At 45.8% G+C, this 14,463-nt stretch overlaps 2 protein-coding genes and 1 long non-coding RNA gene across 18 annotated transcripts in view; 1 reads left to right on the top strand and 2 right to left on the bottom strand.

Moving 5' to 3' along the window:
- Positions 1–722, bottom strand: part of RABGAP1L (RAB GTPase activating protein 1 like) — a 201,773-nt gene extending 201,051 nt beyond the window's left edge. The window contains exon 1 of one of the 2 annotated variants that reach the window (XM_027892846.1): positions 668–722. The gene's annotated coding sequence lies outside the window, so the exon portion shown is untranslated. Of the gene's footprint in view, positions 1–23; positions 81–667 lie in introns of those variants that run through there. The other variant, XM_027892847.1, reaches the window with a different exon arrangement.
- A 4,125-nt stretch (positions 723–4,847) lies between these two features.
- On the bottom strand, positions 4,848–12,445 carry LOC114061927. 4 transcript variants are annotated; one of them, XR_003572254.1, is made up of 5 exons: positions 12,159–12,445; positions 8,325–8,404; positions 7,346–7,509; positions 6,101–6,158; positions 4,848–5,085 (listed from the first exon to the last, which is right to left on the bottom strand). It is a non-coding gene; the product is annotated as an uncharacterized LOC114061927 (long non-coding RNA). The 4 variants fall into 4 exon arrangements; XR_003572255.1 differs by lacking the exon at positions 4,848–5,085 and adding an exon at positions 5,163–5,352; XR_003572256.1 differs by lacking the exon at positions 4,848–5,085 and adding an exon at positions 5,163–5,282.
- A 14-nt stretch (positions 12,446–12,459) lies between these two features.
- Positions 12,460–14,463, top strand: part of RC3H1 (ring finger and CCCH-type domains 1) — a 53,318-nt gene continuing 51,314 nt past the window's right edge. For 4 of the 12 annotated variants that reach the window (XM_027892873.1, XM_027892869.1, XM_027892860.1 and 1 more), the window contains exon 1: positions 12,741–13,038. The gene's annotated coding sequence lies outside the window, so the exon portion shown is untranslated. Of the gene's footprint in view, positions 12,566–12,739; positions 13,039–13,649; positions 13,669–14,463 lie in introns of those variants that run through there. The other 8 variants (XM_027892871.1, XM_027892872.1, XM_027892868.1 and 5 more) reach the window with 5 other exon arrangements.

The raw sequence follows: 14,463 nt of genomic DNA, 5'->3' as shown, positions 1-14,463 counted from the left end.
AGACACGGAGTGCACAGGAACTCACACGAGGCGATTCACCGAGACCACTTCATTCGGGTGGTTTCAGCAGGTTTCCAAGGACTTTTGTACCGGCTCGCGGTTACGGAGAGCCGAACAGTGGAAGGGGGCTTGAAAACAAAATATAGATAGAATCCCCCACATACAAATAAAAAAAACACAACCAGAACACGACGTGGATGACTCTGAGGCTTGCAGACGGCGCAGATTTAGGACAGCAGTTTGCGAGTTTGGGCTCTTGGGAAGTGACTTCACTTTTCCCGAGGAGGAGGAGGCAGATGAGCGCTTCCACGGCGCTCTCCCTTCCCTTACACGAAAACAACTTTATTTTTCGACCCCCGCACTCCGCTCCGGCTCCGCTGCTCCCGGAGCGGCGCTGCCCCAGAGAACTCCCCACACACACATCCAAACCACACAACCAGGACCACCACCCGCGCCCCCGCTCCTCCCGCCGCCCTGAGGGCCCGGACCCACGGCGGGTCAGCGGCCGCTGTCACCCGCCACACGGGGCGGGCCGGCGGCTCCCCCTCCCGCCGCGCCGGGGCTCCTGAGGGAGCGGCGACCCGCCCGCCTCGGCCCCTCACGCACCGCCCCCCGCCCCGCTCCCCTCGCCCCGGCGGGGCAGGCCCGCGGCGTTGCCGTGTCTCACCGCAGCAGCCGAGCCGCTCTCCTCCAGCTGCGCTCCCCGAGCCGCCGCTGCCGCCTCCAGCCCGGCGGGGCCGCGCAGCCGCCTCAGGGCCGGGACAGCGCCGGCCACATTCCGGCGGCGGGCAGGGGGCGGGCGGGTGCGCGCGCACGGCCAGGGGGCGGGCGCGAAGGAGGGCCGGCCCCGCCCTCAGGGGGAGCAGCCGAGCCCGCCCCGGGGGGGGGTTCGAGTCCCGCGCGGCCCACAGGAGTGTCCCCTGGGAACACGGAACCGCGGAACCACGGATGGCTTGGGTTGGAAGGCACCTCGAAGGCCATGGGCAGGGACACCTTCCACCAGCCCAGGTTGCTCCAAGCCCCGTCCAACCTGGCCTGGGACACTTCCAGGGATCCGGGGGCAGCCACAGCTTCTCTGGGCAACCTGTGCCAGGGCCTGCCCACCCTCTCAGGGGAGGATTTCTTCCTGATATCTTATCCTACCCTGCCCTCTGTCAGTGTGAAGCCATTCCCCCTTATCCTGGCACTCAGGCCTTTGTAAATAGTCTCTCTCCATCTTTCCTTTAAATTCCCTTCAGACACTGGAAGGCCACAATCAGGTCACCCCAAAGCTTCTCTCTTCAGGCTGAACAATCCCAGCTCTCCCAGCCCTTCCTCGCAGCAGAGCTGCTCCAGCCCTCTGATCATGTTGGTGCCTCCTCTGGACTCTCTCCATCAGCTCCATGTCCTTCCCGTGCTGTTCCCCAGGGCTGGAGGCAGCTCTGCAGGGGGGTCTCATCTGAGAGGGGCAGAATCCTCCTGCCCTGCTGCCCACGCTGCATTTGACAACGCCTGTTCCCACCCGTCTGAAAGCATCCAGTGGGAACCCGAATGTGTCAAAATCCTTGCCCACAAGTGAAGGACAACAGAAGCAACCCATAAATCACGGTGCACTTCAGGAAAAAAATTACTTTCTTATGTTTGCCTTCGGATTTTGTACTCCAGTCTCGCCAGTGTTTGCTTATTGACGGTGGTTTGGTGTGGTTAAACAAATGTTTAAATAGCAAGTGTATGTCTATGTTTAAATAAATATCATCATTGTTTATGTTCAAATAAAATATGTTTAAATAATGAAAGCTTGTCTTGTTGGGGTTTTTTCCCCTCTTTTGTCTTGTGTGTGAAACAAATTACATTTAAATGAACCACAACATTCACACAGCTTGTCTGTGTTCTCCCCATTTCACGTGTGGATCAGCAAAACCTTAAGGAGTGTCAGCCAACAGCCTTCAATAAAGGTTTATTTGTTATTGTGGTCTTTTTTGCCCTGTGCTGCTCTAACAAACCTGTCTTGAAGCTGGCAAGGCAAGCAGGCTTGCTGTAAATTAAATTATCTTCAGATTATTCTTATCACAACACAGGGTTCAGATGAACCACAAAAGCACATGGAAAGAAGAATAATTCGGGGGGAGGAGGAAAATGATTTTACTGGATGTTAAAAGTGAGGACTAATAAGAAAAAAAACGTCTCCCTGGCACTGTGTTCAGGTGCTACACACTGGTGTGTGAATGTGGGTAAGAAACAGGAGGAACTGCAAGTCATTATACTCACAACCAGAATTATGAATAAATTGTCATCTCTGGTTATTGTTATGGAAATGGAGAGTTTGTTCAGGAAGCCTGGGTAGGAAAAAAGGAATGTCAGGTACAGAGTGAGTGACAATATTTGGATAATGGCAAAAAAAGGAAAAGAACAGTGTCACAGCAAAGACCCATTAGCAACACACAAATGAAAAAGATGAAGGGAATGGTACTTCCATTTGAATAAAATCATCCCAAGTGTAGGAATCGGTGATAAGGAGACTTGAACTAGCACGGCACTTGCTCTGAAAGGAATCTGGGAGGCTATACAGGTGCCAGTGGTCATTAAAAGTTAATGACTCTTCAAAAGGGATGGAAGGAAAATCAAACCAATGGACTTGAAGAAAATAAGTTCCAGTAAAGTCACCGTTTGAATGGCAAACCCCACTGTAGCAAATTAAGGAAAAGCACCCTCTAAAAGTTTTCCATTTCCCAGAGAATCAACACCAATGCTGCAACCAGATCAGTGCAGTGAGAAAGCAAGAAAGGGTCTGTTTAAATTGAAATATTTCAATGGCTTGCACCTTTTGAAAAAGCAAAATCTAGGTTAAATTATTAAAATCAACAACACAAGGACTAACACACAATATGAGCTAAAACTGTCAAGGAGCCCCAGAGAGTAGAAATAAAGAGCTTACGTGAAAGATTGTTGGGGAAGGACATTGGATTGTTGGGGATGCTCACATCCCGAGTCCTGAACTGCTTCTGTGAGGCAAGAGGCTGGGGAACATATTTATCATATTTGTGGAGGATGTGCTGTTCAGGTGAGAGCTGTAAGCATTTTGGAAGATGAAATTAGAACTGAACAAGTCACGACGAGTTGGAAGAAAGATCTGAACTAAAGAGGATGTAATTCAATTTAAGGTGAGAAACTATTACATATAGCTGGGAATAACTGGCTGCAAAAGTGTGAGCTGAAGACAAAGTGGCAAAGCAGTCACTTTACAGAAAATCTTGGTTCGTAGCAGTTCACAAATAGAAAATGAGTCACCAGTGGTGTTGCAAAAAATGTGACTACGCTGCTGCAGTGGAGGTAAAGGCTGTAAAAGAGCAAAATAATTCTTCTGCTCCACTGAGCTCAACTCCACTGAGTTTTGGGCACCTCCTTTCAATTCCAGAGATCTCTGGGGAGAACGCAAAGAGCTACCAGGAGCCTGCACAACTTGACCTTGAGTTGTACCAGAGTGAGACTGAAGGGAATTCAGTTGGACATCTGAGAAATCTGAGACATAGCCAAGCCTGGGAAAATAAGAGACTTTGTGGAAAGAAAACACTCTGTACATATACAAAAGAAGTGAACGCTCATAACCAGCACATCTGTCTGAACCAGCAATAACTTTTTGCAGCATAATGGACTCTCAAAGTAAAACACTTTATGAGAGTTGCTTTTTTTATTGTACTTAATTCCTCATTTACTTCACATCCTGGGGTGTGATGAAAGTAACGCTTGTGGAAAAGCATTCCAAAGTAATGCCTGTGGAAAACTCATATACACACACTGCAAAACTATTGAGACAAAAAAAATATACAAATATTAATCAAAGCCATCAAAATCTCACTCAAATTATCTATTCCATCCTTTTGAGACCTTTTTAGAAAAAATGTTTTTTGTCAGATTTATGAGTATCCATGGGGGATACTTGAGCTCCTGCATCAACCACAAAATTCAAAGGTTGTTTTCTTGGTCCTACTGGTAAGTAGAGATGGGGCCCATCCTACTTCAGCTCTTCTGTGGTAACCTGCAATTGGGAGGCTTCATCTGGGAAGCCCTACAAGGTGTAAGGACTAGGCAAGGAAGTCTGTGTTTACATGGGGAGATAAAGCCTTCCTGTTGTCAGTGTATGTGCACTGTACTTCCTAGAGAACCTGTGACAGAACCCCTGACCCTCAAAGCCACCCCTTCCTCTGCAACTTCTGCAGAATAAGAAAATTGGAAGTTGTGTGAGAAATTGTTTTCTGAGGAAAATATCCATCACTTACTTGGCTGTTGGTAAGATCTGACACCTAAAAAGGCAGCTGAGCAGCAATGGGTATGGGATTCAAGTTTAACAGAGCACAAATCTCTCTCAGAGAAAAGATGAAAAATGAAGAGCAACCAAGCAGTTCTTGTCTGATAATAGTAGATTCTTGTAACAGAGAAGTTTCAGAAACCTGAGAAGCAGTAATTTATTATGCTGTGCTGCAGCTCAGTGTTTAATAATTGTAAAGAATTACAGGGAGCTGACACAGATTTCAGGTGAGATTGGTGGATCCAACTTGATTTTTTTCACCTTTACTGCTGAGAAAGGTTAGTCATACCAAAAATGGTCCCTCTCACTACGGAGGTAAATTATCTTTTCCTGTACTTTTACCCAGAATAATTCCCTGGATTGTAGAGGTGCAGACTGTCTTATGGAGGTACTGGTTGTGTAAGCTGTGCCCGGGCCCATCTGCATTTTAATAATCTATGACCCTGTAAAATATACCAGGTTATGTGTTTATCTCCTGCTAATAAACTTACATATGGGTGGATACATCAGTTCCAGGGAGCTGCACTGGTCTTCTGAACAGTATTTCACAGGGACAGTTTTGTTGTTTGCTGAGGTCTTTGCCAAGATTTAATAACCTTTAACAGTAGCACATACAAGGCATGGTGATTTATTTGGCTGTGGCACAAAATCCTGGTGCAAACCAATTCTTCAGCACTGTCTCCTCCTGAAGTGCTGACTGTGATTCGGGGTGACAGCCTTCCCTCAGGTCCTCCCAGGCAGACCTGGATCTTACACAAGCTTTGTATCTTTGTACCTCTCTGGTTTTGCCCTTTTAGTTGCTGATATCAAAAGGCAGACTGAGGGGCAGAGTTTTAGAATTTTAACACTGCCTTGCCAGGATTCTCCTTTCGTACAAGACAAAGCCAGTTTGCTTCAGCCTCTGCCTCCCGCCCCTTGTGAGTTGTAGCTGTTACACCTCAGAGATCAGTGAATGATCACGTTTGCCCTCCACTGGTTTTCCATGTTTGACTCATCTCTGCAGGGTAGAAACAGTTTTATCTTGTCTATTTAATATGCAAGTAAGTGCCTACATGCCTATGAGCTTCCTGTGGAAGGAAGTCCAAGGAGAAGGAGGGGTTTTGTATGAAAATAGAGGACACTCCTTTATTCTCTTTTTTTTTTTTTTTTTTTTTTTTTTTTTTTTTTTTTCAGAGCTCTGTGTGTTAATGGAAACAATGATAAGAGAAACTGCTGCCTGTGAGAGACAGTGATAAACTGCCACATAAACAACCTTCTGATATCAAACTGCTGAAGTCCAACTACAGTCAGGTTGTAAAGATTGAGGACTTAATGAGGAAAATTAATAACTGACTTTTAAGCTCTTATTTTTCATGCAGGTAGCACGTCTGCCCAGCAGAGCCACCAGAACACCAATGTCCCCAAAAGCTCTGGGGACAGTAAGGCTGGAGATGCTGTGGCCTCATGAACGAGAAAAGAAAGTGCTGCTCAAGAGAGCTGAGGTTTGGGAAGAGGCCACAGCTTCTGCCCATATCCCAGCCTTCCATGTGCCTCAAGGAGCATGTAAAAAACACCCATTCATCCCCGAGAAACTGATGCCACTCTTGCTAAAATTAAATGATTTAACATCTTAAAAATGTATACACAATGTAAGCCCCATCTATGCCTGCAGGATGCTCTGATCCTTGCACTGCTGTTTCTTTAGCAATTATATCAGCTGCTTGCATAGAAAAATAAATCAAAAATAGTTAACTAGCCAAACCACAAACACTATCTCTTCCTGTCTGGAAATGAGAGCTAATTCCACTATTAGTTACTATTTTTCATTCAACTTACTGATTCCCTTTAGTGATTTTCCTTTTTCTTCTTCTGTAAATGCCACCTCCTTCACCTGCTGGAATCAAAGAAGAGTAGGCAGCATCATATGACATGTCAGATTACTGAGGCCTTCGAGCAATCTTGAAAGAATCTTTTATTAACCATGAAAGATATCAACTTCCTTTTACAAAACCCGTGTTCTTTTTAAGCGAGTTAAAAAATAAAATCAACAGTTGAAATGTCAAATTAAAAATAAAATATCCTTAAAGGTTAGGATTAATGACGTAATTCTTGGTGACAATTTACCAAAACCAGAACATACACAACAAGAACAGTTTGTGCTGTACATTTACAATTCAGAAATTCAAGTGTTTCCTGCAGCAATTGAACTGCTGGAATGGTGTGTTACAGCTTTTTATCAGCACAGTAATGAGAGAGAGGAAACTCAGAGTACTGTGCTGAGAAGAAATTCAAAACTGGAGGAGGAAATTCTTGCCAAGAAGGTAGAGGTTTGTGTGTGTGAGGATGGGCCTGTCAGACAAGACGTGATATGTAGAACCTGGTAAAAGAATAACAATTTCCATGCAGCAATGAGCTCCAAAAACTAACCTCAGCCCATCTAAACAACTTTGACACGTTTTCAGTGAAAATAATCTTTTGTGAACTGTTTCTCAAGCATATACTGGAGCTACATATATAAAGAATATAGAACACATTATACATGTTATAGATTAGACATATAATATAGATATATAATACAGTATAGTATATATAATACAAATATTTATTATAAAAGATTTTTTTTACAGGTCTCCTCTGAAATCCCACTGAGGGATGACGTATCAAATATGTCTCCCTGCAATCACGTTAACAACATACTTTTTAAAAACTGCTAGAACTGAGATCTGAATAAGCAGCTACTTGAGATCCACTCTAATATAAAACCACCTAAACTTGCTTTATGCAGATATTCATAACATCAGGAGTAGCTAAGGTTGGTCCTTGATTTTCCTGAGGGAACTGACAGTCCCATCTGTTGGAAGATGCACTGGGAAAGTCTTGGATCAGGCGTTCTCAAACCAAACCAGTACAAAACTTGGAGTCTTTATGGGGGATACTAAGCAAGGATAACTCCGGGAAATCATCAGCACATTTTCCTTTACTGCAGAAATGGGACATGACTACAGAGATGTAAGACAGTCCTACTTTTTACTTGCAGTAAGAGCGCTTTCCTTGGGAAATTCAAATGGAAAAATTACTCACTCATCTGTTTAGTCATAACACAAGTACTGTAATTTGCACGAGTGGGGAGGAACACAAGGTGTAGTGGCTGGAACAGGAGACCAGACCGTGGGTTTATTCCTCATCCTGCCACTGCTTGCTTTGTGAACCTGAGAAATTGCTTAACCTTTACAATTCTGCTTCCCCTGCAAAGTGAGAGTAAGGCTGTGGTTTTACATGCAGCTAAACACAGGTATTGCTGGAGAGAAACTGTGCTGGCTGTATCGCCCTCTCTGCCTCTCATTTCCCCCAGTTCTACTGTGCACAAGGAAATCTGCCAGAAAGGAACAAAAATTACATTGCTTATTTGGGTGGTTTGTGGTTTTATGCACGTACACACACACTGGAATTCTTACAAAACATAACTGTCTGATCTCAACTCATCTATTACCTTCCCAAGCTCAATACAAGGCTGCTGTAAAATGTGATGCAGCAGTATTATGAAGGAACAGAACAAGTTTCAACCTAAGCGCCACTGGAAGAAGGAAAGGAAGTGAAGGGTTGTAGTTGTGCTTTTCTGTTAAGACAGAAAAGGAAATCAATCAAGGAAGTGCAAGGTAAAGAGGTGGCAGCACATGGCACGTGGGGTGATTCAGAAGTCAAGCAGATGGTGATTTCAGCAGAGGGCACCAGAACAACAGGGATGTGCTGTGGTACTGCCTGTGCCTTGCTCTGCCTGGTGGGTCTACGGACCTGCTGTGCTGCGAATTCTTGGACTTCATATTGCTGCAAAATTGTTGTCCCACAGAGAGAGATGAACTGGATGACAGGGGAAGCTCTGGGATTGAAGCAAAGCAGGAATTACATGTAAGCAAAAAGGCAGTAAGGAGCACCACGAGAATCTGGGGCACATACCCCTGAGCCAGCATTCTGCATCCCTAAACACCAGTGGGAGAAGGAGGAGATGGGACAGTTAAGTGAGTGAAACTTCTAATGAGAAATCATCGAGGTTTCTTATTACCTCCCTTATAATTTCTTCTTTTTCCACACCAGCTGCAACCAGAGGGTATATTTTCATAGATCTTTTGCATTCCAAGCAGCCTGAAAACACAAACATTATTAACTGCACTGAGAGTCTGCAGATTTATTATGTGCAGCATCAAAGAACTGCAACGAGTTTTCACTCTGATGTTTGGCGGGTTTGCAAATTGAATGTCTGGGAGAGAGGCAGTCATGGAGGAACTCTGATTTTGCACATATGCACTTCACATTGCTGCAGATCCTTCAGGCTCCTCTTGCACAAAGGCAGCCTAAACCTTGCCTGTTCTGGTGGAGACAACTGAGCGTGTCCTTCCACAGTGGAAGGCTCTGCTTTGCTCCCATCCTCTTGTTTTAAAACAAGCACATATAACGAGCTCTCATAGCTGCATCCCCTGGGCTTGGATGATGTTCAGCACACTCTTTAATAAATACTGGAATTTTTTAAAATTATTATGTTGGACAGGTGCAGTCCTCTGCTTTTGTCAGTGGAATTTTATAAAAGTGCAGGAATTTAGGTTTTGTTAAGGAGATGGTCAAGCACATACAAGTGCTAAAGATTGTCTTTTTTGTTAGCTGTGGTTTACATGCAAGGATCTTGGTTGTGTGAATTAACAAGGACATTTTTTACATACTTGCAGCCACCTGGAAAAATACTTCATTCTTGCCTTTCATTCTGATTTCGCAGGTTTCAAAATAAGAATTTTTCCATTATTATCAGCTTTACTGCTCACGTTGGTAACTAAAATAGCAAAGTGAAACACTGCCATCACATTCTAAAGATATGTATTTTTTGTATAAAGACAGCTATTCTGGTAGCACAGTTCTGTATCAGTTTTATATGAGAGAGCAGTATAAAAATTGAATGGTGAGATGACACCATTTGACAGTTACCCTGGTATTTTACCTATTTCTCTCAGTCGTAGAGGCTAAAATGAGGAGCCATTTTTAAGGCATAATCTGAAGAACATTACTAGGGTGGCCACAAATGTCAAATCCTAGAACCATGCCTACACATTATCCCCTCTGGGACGGAAAAACAAAAGAAAAAAAGGAATTGAAAATTTAGACTATATGTGGTAGAATCAAACTAATTCCTGTGGGGTTTTAAGGACATAAAAGGCAGAACAATATGAATATGTGGAGATAAATGATAGCAGATTTAATGATAAGCTGAAATGAGATTTGAAAAGAGTAACTTTAAGACAAATGTTGTTTTGTGCTTCAAATGCTAAAGCAGCGTGCCATGCAGGAAGAAATGCTGTGTGACTGGGGAAAGCAGACAGTAAAACTCATCTAGATACCCAGTGGGATCAGCTCCCAAGGAGAGAACAAGCTCACCTACAAATTTCTGAACTTTTAGAAAACAGAATAAAGAGTAAGCATTAGAAAAGCATGACTCTGATGGAGGTATAAAATGGGGTTTGAGAATTAAAGTACTCATCTTTGCAGTGTTACATAAGAAGAACCATAGGCCATTTCAGATCCCACTTCTTTAAATTTCAACAGCTGTGGTAACCTGTGTTGTAATAGTGCAAACTATTGCTAGCGTGTTAATGGTGGTGATGGAATTAAATGCTGAGGGAAAACATAAACTACCTGAAAACTAACACCTTTCCACAATACAGGAACAATACACAGGAACCAAGTACAGAAAGTGGTAGAAGTCTCCAGACTGGACTATTAAAAGCCAGAACACAATCCCCTGCTAGAAACCGGGAAGTATCAGGATGTCCTCAGGCCTTGACCATTTCTAGTTTCTGTGACTTTACACCAAGGTTTAAAGAACAGCAACCATTTCAGCTCCTACTGCCCTCTTCTGCTTCTGCTCAGAACACTGAGAACTCCAACAGAGGTCACATTTCTGTGGAACATTTGGGAGAGGAGTCTGCACAAGATGGCAATTGCTGGTTTGGGAATTTTCTGTGGTATAGAATCTCAGACTGGTTTGGGTGGGAAGGGACCTCAAAGCTCATCCTGTTCCACCCCCTGCCGTGGGCAGGAACACCTTCCACCAGCCCAGGTTGCTCCAAGCCCCGTCCAACCTGGCCTAGGACACTTCCAGGGATCTTCCAAGCTTCTCTTGAAATCTGTGCCAGGGCCTCCCCACCCTCACAGGGAGCAATTTCTTCCTCATATCCCATCTAACCCTGTCCTCTGGCAGATAGGTAGAGTTTTAAATCAGAGTAATAGGGTGAAGAGAGTACTTAAATTGATCGCGAATAACGTGCAAAGATACTGCTTAATAGTTCATTTCCAAGAGAGAGGACTGATTAAATAGGAGTATAATGGTTCAGATTTGAATTTTATTTTTTAAATTTTTAAAAATTAGACTGCAGTTTGCCGATTGGTTATATGAAAGATGGTGCTTCAGGACAAAGACTCTTACATTATTTATACAGCCATTAAGAACAAGTAGTATGAAGGTTTCATTGAGGCATTGTAGCAAGTATTCTAGTGATAATATAATGATAAAAATGTAATAATGTACTAATGTGTGATCATCTCCAACTTCCAAATCCGGCTAAGTACAATATTCTTGATTAAAGTGCTCATTCAGCTACTTAATTTTGTGACAATGGTGCTAAGGATTCTGATGTTTACGTTGCTTGGTTTAGATTTCTCTTGGTGGATTTTTAAACTTTTCCTGTTAATCTTTTTGAAGCAACAATAAAACAGTCGTAATGCTTGACATTTCCATGTTAAACTTCCCAATTTATCATAGAATGGTTTGGGTTGGAAGGGATCTTAAAGCTCCTCTGGTTCCACTTGCCATTGGCAGGGACACCTTCCACTAGTCCAGGTTGCTCCGAGTCCAATCCAACCTGGCCTTGCACACTTCCAATTTACCCTTCTTTTGTAACTCACAGTAAGGCTCTTGCTAAGTTAAAGGTGGTATTTGGGAATATGTTACCTTCTGATGAATATGGTAAGAAAAGCCAGTTTTCAGAAATTAATAGCTGTTCTTAATAATACATTATCTAAGCTTGATAAGCACTAGGCTTGTTTTGGTGGACAAACCTAAATAATAGAGATGATTTCTATAGTAAAATGGATAGAAGTAACACTTTTAGTTACTACCATTGCATTTCTTGTAAAATTAACATGAAAATCTGTCTGTGATCAGTACAAGAGTCAGAAGTAGGAGCTGAAGAGTAACCTCCCACTGCGTAGTTTTTCCCTGTGGGTAGGAGTTTAGCTCTGTGATTTATTTGGATGATTTATCTGGATGTCATGACCCAGCTTCCTTTTGCAGGTTGCTGTCTTGGGTCTCTGGCTCCGGGCCTGGATACTTCTGACCTGACACTGCTCTGTTTGAATTGCATTTTGAGGTCATGCAACGCTGCAGTTCGGATACTGAACTGATAATATACACTGTGTGCTCCTCATGGTGTTACAAACTGAAAATAGAAATGCAGTGATTCCATACGCAGCATCCCACACAGTGGCCTCACACCAGGATTGATCCCACAGATCTGGGCACAGACATGACAAAATACCTGGGCAGTAAGACGTGGCCACTGAACGCCATTTTTGGTCTTTAATTTGAAAATACCTGTGGATAAATTCCTTAGTATTTTACACCATATTCACATTCTTGTAAATGGGCACCAAGATGCTACCTTCAAATAACCTGATGGCAAATAATTAACCTTTGGAACATTTTAAAACCATCAGTCGGTACATGCTAAGTAAATACTACGAGTCATTATAAACATTTGCAAGGTATTTTATAAGGTTTTAAAATTTCTTCAGTATTTCAACTAGTTCTGATACTGTGATACAGGAAGGCTCGGTGGGTCCCCAAACATCTTACCTGTGGTGTTAGTTAAAGCTGAGGATGATTTAAGTGTGTCCTGCAGCAAATAAGCGAGCCCAGCTCTGCGCCTTCTCCTGGGGCTGGTGGGCAGAGCAGCGAGGGCTTTGCCCTGCACGGCCACCTAAGCGGGAAAAGCTTACTTTGTGTTATTTTCCCTTTAAGTTAGAAAATTACCCGTCCCCAAGCTCTGAGGTGTATCGGCATGAGGCAATCACAGCGGGGAAGGTGAGGGGAACAGCAGCGTTCGCCAACTGAGCAGCATCCTGAGGGAGAGAAAATGGCGGGCGGGGGCCAACCCTCGGGTGGCTCCCAACACACAGAGCGTTCCTCAGGCACTTGGCGTGTGAAGAGCCGCGATCTCCACCCCGAAGCCTGTCTGAGCCCCCTAGCAATGAGAAGATGAGGTGACAGAGCGAAACGGCGAGAGAGGGCGACGGGAAGGCACACAAGCCCTCACGGACGACGGGACACCGGCCCCGCCATGGGTGACAGTTCCCCCGCCCTGCCCTGCCCTGCCCTGCCCAGCCTTGCCCTGCCCAGCCTGGCCCAGCCCTGCCCAGCTCTGCCCGGCCCAGCCCTCACGGCGCTGCAGCCCGTGACTCGGCTGTTTCTCGCTGCCCCGCCCCGGTTGCCCGGAGGAGGGCGGGCGCAGGAAGGGGAGGGCGATGCGGGGAGGGAGGGAAGGAGGGAGGCGGTGAGGGGAGCAGCCGACGCACAAGATGGCCGCTGCTGGAGCGGCGGCGGGGCGGCGGCGGGCGATGGCGGCGCTGCCCCGGGGCCCGCGGGTACTGCCGGAGGAGCAGCAGGGCGCTGCTTCAGCCCCCGTGTGCCGGAGCTGAGGGGGCCGGTGGGCGCTGCGGGGAGCCCGGCCCGCGTGGTGAGTGCGCCGGCTCCGCGGCGGGGTGCGGGGAACAATGGGGCGGGAGGGCTCTGCCCGCCGTGCCGGGGAAGGAGGCGGAGGGGCGGGCGGTCGGGCGAGCTGATCTCCAGAGGTGCCTCACAACCCTGACAGTTCCGTGGTGCCGTGCCTCGCCGGGCCTCAGGCTCCTGCCGGGCTCGATTTCCGAGCGCCCCGGGCAGGCGGGAGGGACCGCGGGTCGCTGTGCCCGGCGCAGGGAAGGCGGAGACGAGCTGGGTCCGGCCTAGGGGTGGGGAGAGGCGGCATCGCCTCAGGCTGCGGCGGCCGAGGGGCAGGCGGCTTTTGTGTGTGCCCTGCGACTGCTGTTGTTTTTCCAGGGGCTCTGCGTGCCTTGAAAGATAAGAAAACTCGTCCCCGTGTCGTGTTGAACCACAGCGATGCGGGAATTAATACCCCCCGTTCCCGGGACACCCCCCCCCCCGCCCCTGGTCGTGGCTCTTTTGTCTGTGGCGCCTGAGGGAAGAGCGAGGTGGCCTCGGCTCCCTCTGCGTGGGGACAGACCGTGGTGAAACCGCACAGGAACTCCTCTTGACTTTCACTAGTTTTTCCACCCTGGCGTTGTTTTGGCCGTTGGATTCCGGGGCGAGGGTGGGTAGGGTTTCGTGCCGGCAGTGGTGGTGTTGGTGTAGCTGCGTTTTAATGTGCTTTGGTGGTCGGGAATGTCCTGGTGTCAGGTTTTGTCCTCAAAAGCCATTGTGAGGCCTGTGCTGGTTTAGAACAGGCAACTGATGCGGGTTTTTTTCCCCCCTAGGAACTGGGAATGTTTAATTTTCCTCCACATGCCTTTTTCCTCAGAGTAGCTCTATTATTTTTATTAATTTCAGTCAAGTGTGAATGACAAATCGTCTGTCCCTCTCGTGGTAGCTACTGTTTTCTGGGTGGTTTTGCCATATTGAAAATGGCTGAAGGGGGTCAAAAAGATTGAAAAATTCACAGAAATTATTAAAAAGTTCAAAGTAAGCTGGGCTGTGGCTGAGCTGCTTTAATCATTGTAACTGGTTTAGCAGTGCTGTTGTCTAATGACTCTGCTGGAAGAAAAATGCAATTGTTAACTTCAACATTCATATTTTATTCACATCATATGGCCACAGAGATGTTAGATAACACAGCAGTACTATGAAGCAGAACTTAATGGGCTCCTAAACGTACCTTTTTTTACCCCTTTCAGGCTTATGAGGACGTGGAGCGCATTAATTTTATCAGCTATAAATGTCTGTATTGCTGCGTTTGAAGTCAGCGGAGCTAATAAGAGACTCCATAGCTGTATAAATAACCCACGTTCCAGGAGCAGTGTGGACCTTACTGACAGTTTCTAAGCTTCCCCAGGAGCACCGTGGCTTTCTTCAGTGCATTAATAGATGATGCTGATACGAAATTATGGTT

The sequence above is a fragment of the Empidonax traillii genome, unplaced genomic scaffold (genome assembly GCF_003031625.1).
Source record: "Empidonax traillii isolate 1590-97213 ecotype Southwest subspecies unplaced genomic scaffold, ASM303162v1 scaffold372:size565953, whole genome shotgun sequence".
In the NCBI taxonomy this organism is placed as follows: Eukaryota; Metazoa; Chordata; class Aves; order Passeriformes; family Tyrannidae; genus Empidonax; species Empidonax traillii.
This window is presented reverse-complemented; position numbering and strand designations above follow the sequence as displayed.